The 3523-nt window shown below is 31.0% G+C and overlaps 1 pseudogene; it reads left to right on the top strand.

Annotated features, from left to right (window-relative positions):
* The first annotated feature begins 321 nt into the window (after positions 1-321).
* LOC111739830 lies at positions 322-438 on the top strand (annotated as a pseudogene).
* Positions 439-3523: the final 3085 nt, after the last annotated feature.

Below are 3523 nucleotides of genomic sequence, written 5' to 3'. Positions count from 1 at the left end.
AAAAATAATTGTCGGCACCTCTCCCTCCCTCTTCCCACCAGTGTTTGCCTAAATAAAGCAATGTTGACAAGATTGAACCTTTCACAGTTTTCTCCATGCAGATAGAAGTCTATGCATATTACAGGATTTTGTTGTTGTTGTTATACTTATTTTATTACACCATATATATTAACCTATATTTGTGTTTTTTAATAATATATTGTGGTCTATGTCAGTAGATAACATCAGTCAGGCTCACCTCCATAGCTATATAATATTCTAGATTATTTTTGATCTACTATTTACATAATTTTGTTTTAGATATGTGTTTTTAAAATTTTGGTTTATGGCTATGCCACCCTAAACACACCTGATCCCATCTGATCTCAGAAGCTAAGCAAGGTCAGGCCTGATTAGTACTAATGAAAGACCGCCTAGGAAGACCAGGTGCTGTAGGCATAAAAAGCAATTTAAACAAACAAACAAACAAACAAATAAATAAATAAAAAATAAAAATTTTGTCAGTTTTTGACTGAATGATGGTAATTTATTATTGTCTTGATTGCTTTTCAGGTTAACTATTATTTTGTAAAATCTTTTGCCCTACCCTTTCTTCCTTCTTTTTGTGAGATATACTTTCTCCTCTTTTAGGAACTCAAGATTTGCTCATTAAAATAATTGATCCATAAAAGCCAATCTTAGTTTAACCAAGTGGAGCAGATGGTGTTAGAAGTACTTAGATTTGAATTTTATCTTTGCTAGATTAGCTGTATGAACGTGTACAACTGATTTCCAAATTTATTTCATCTGGAAGAAAATACTACATTGCAATGCTCTGATCATTAATATTCTAAAGTCCTAAGCAAATTCTTGTCATGTAGCTAAGAGAGTAAAAGTTCTCTTAAATATACAAAATGTCTTTCCAACTCATGACTTTTGAAAGAAAATAGAGATGAGAAGACTATCTCTGTCTATGTTAGCTTCAGTGTTGCTATAGGATACTCAAAAGTCACTAAAAACACTTAACTGATGTATTCTAACTAAATCATTCTCTTATCAAACAGCAAACGTCAGCAGTAGAGGGAGTCATGATTGGGTAAAAGGAACATAACTTGATCTTAGAATAACTTATCTTGAGTCCAAGTTAGGTCAAACTTCCAGAGATGAATTTATCTAATTCATAAAGTGGAATAATTTTACCTTCCTCACAGTTTCACTGTAAGAAATAATCAATATAAAGTGTATGGATAGGCCTATAACATATTTTAGGGATAGTAACCTTGGAAGATAATAGTTGGGCAAGTAGAGTTTCCGTCAACAAGCATTCAACAAGCATATATCATGCATCCTCTGTATGTCAGGCACTAGTCACAGTCCTTTAGACTCAAATAGTTAATTTAAATATAATTCTTTTTCTCATGGAATTCATAGAAGGGAAAAATTAGTTATAGCTGGGTGATTATAAAGATTTCAGTAGTTAGCTCATGATAGAAAGTGAGCATAAACATGGATGTGAGAAAAAAGAGCATATACAAACAATAGAAACTTGTTCCATATGGCAGGATCAAAGGGAATATTAATAAATTCTGTATCTAGATATAGAATTAGTAAATAGGTTGAGATTGGATAAAAAAGTAATGCCACCTATGTACCCCACTGATATTCATCAAATACAATCACTATATAACTCTTCTTAAGTAATTCATCATAATATATACTATCCAGCAGTTGGAGAATCTTTCCTACTAGCCTTCTCATTTAGTTCAGTAATTGCCACTTGAGCCAAATTTGACCATCATGTATAACAAAGAAGCATTTTGTTCCATCTAGATGCCACTGAATTGTTTACTCGGTTTCATTTTTTAACTTCCTAAGTGAATACTAGGTTTTTTATTTTAATATTTTCCGACCTTTCTATTTCAGGAAGGAATATTTTTTTCCTATATAATAAATACAAATCTTTGCATCCTTTTGGGGAAACAAAGTGTCACTTAATAAAGAGTGAGAATTTTCCCAATGGTTTCATGATTTTCTTTCGGTTACTCAATAGCTGTAAAAGTACTACTTACAGAGAGACTTGTATAGAATGTAAAAATAACAAAAGTAGCCTACATATCATTAATGTAAATGAGAAACCCAGTAGCGTGCGTTTATCCCTTAACCTAAATAAGTCTAAGAAAGTTGACTATTTATTCATTTTATTATAATTTCTGAAATTTAAAATAAAATAAAAATACAGTAAGTTAACATAAAACTCATTGAAAAAGGTGCAACCTCTGATAAAAAATGAAAAATTGAGCCAGTTATCTAGACAATTTAAGCTTAAAAAGTAATTTTCTTGAGTTACCTAGCTATCTCAAGCAAATGAGCCTTTTAGTTCAATTTATACAAAGTGGCCTTAATACTTCATGGTATTTTGTGCAAAGCCAGGAAAACCTATATTTCCTTTCTTGCTGAAATAAAAAATTATACTGAAGAGAAAGCTAAGTCCACACTGTATTTCATGAGATCTATGTAAATGTGTCTTTAAACAATTTGCTTGAATCTTCTCTATTCAAGTAAAGCAAAAGTTATTTTAAGAAGGTTTGTACATGTTCATATATATTTCATAATGTAACTATTCTCCTATTTTTTTATTATGTTTTTTACACCTAACATTAAATGTTATCTTGCTTTGTACTCCAGGGAATACTCTAATTAAACAAAATGGGAAGATTTCTATTCATTTCTCAGCAAGAAAAATGATTTTTGGAGACCATGAAAATCAGGAGTAGATGACAATAAAATGAATGTCTTCTTCTCACTCCCTTCATTAAAAAATAGTTTGGCATTTGGAGACTGGTGCCTTTGAAGACTATGCAATCACAATTATCGACATATGTAACACATGATAATGTCATATCTTGCCTCTTATATTTTTTAAAGATTTAGGTTTCCTGTAGTTGCTTAAAAATGTTATTTGACATATTTAGGTGCATCCTTAACTATGTCTTTCTCAGATAATTTAATATAGTTCTAATTTAAAACTCACTTTCTACAAAAGACTTTCATCCTGAAGGAACTAAGTACCTATTTGTGCCATTATTCAGCATAGCAACCTAATCATCTCTTCAAAACTAGACCCACTGCTGTTCTTACATTTCCAGGGTATCAATTAACACTGAGGTAAATTTAAAAAGGAAAAGAAAACAGAAAGACTAGCTCGATTGTCAGAAACAAGATTTAATGTAATCATCGATACTATAACATGAATTTGTGTAGCTTTATTTCATAATGAAATTGATATAAAGAAAATCACCTGCCCCTCTCTTAGTGATAGTCTTAATTATTTTTTGGCAATATTAAACGGTAATAAAAAATGGTGTAGTCAACAACAAAACCAGGTCTGTCTAATCTCGGTGACTGATCATGAAGCAATACAAAACACTCTAGCCTTAGATCAATTAAAAGTAATTATGGTTTTGTCTATCAAGTCCATTCTCAAAGTCTAACATCAACTAACGAAAGAACTTCTCATAATTCCATAGATTTTAGGGGATGAGAT

The sequence above is a fragment of the Pteropus vampyrus genome, unplaced genomic scaffold, assembly GCF_000151845.1.
Source record: "Pteropus vampyrus isolate Shadow unplaced genomic scaffold, Pvam_2.0 Scaffold54, whole genome shotgun sequence".
Taxonomy (NCBI): Eukaryota; Metazoa; Chordata; class Mammalia; order Chiroptera; family Pteropodidae; genus Pteropus; species Pteropus vampyrus.
Note: the sequence above shows the minus strand (reverse complement) of the source record. Positions and strands in the feature narration are given on the sequence as shown.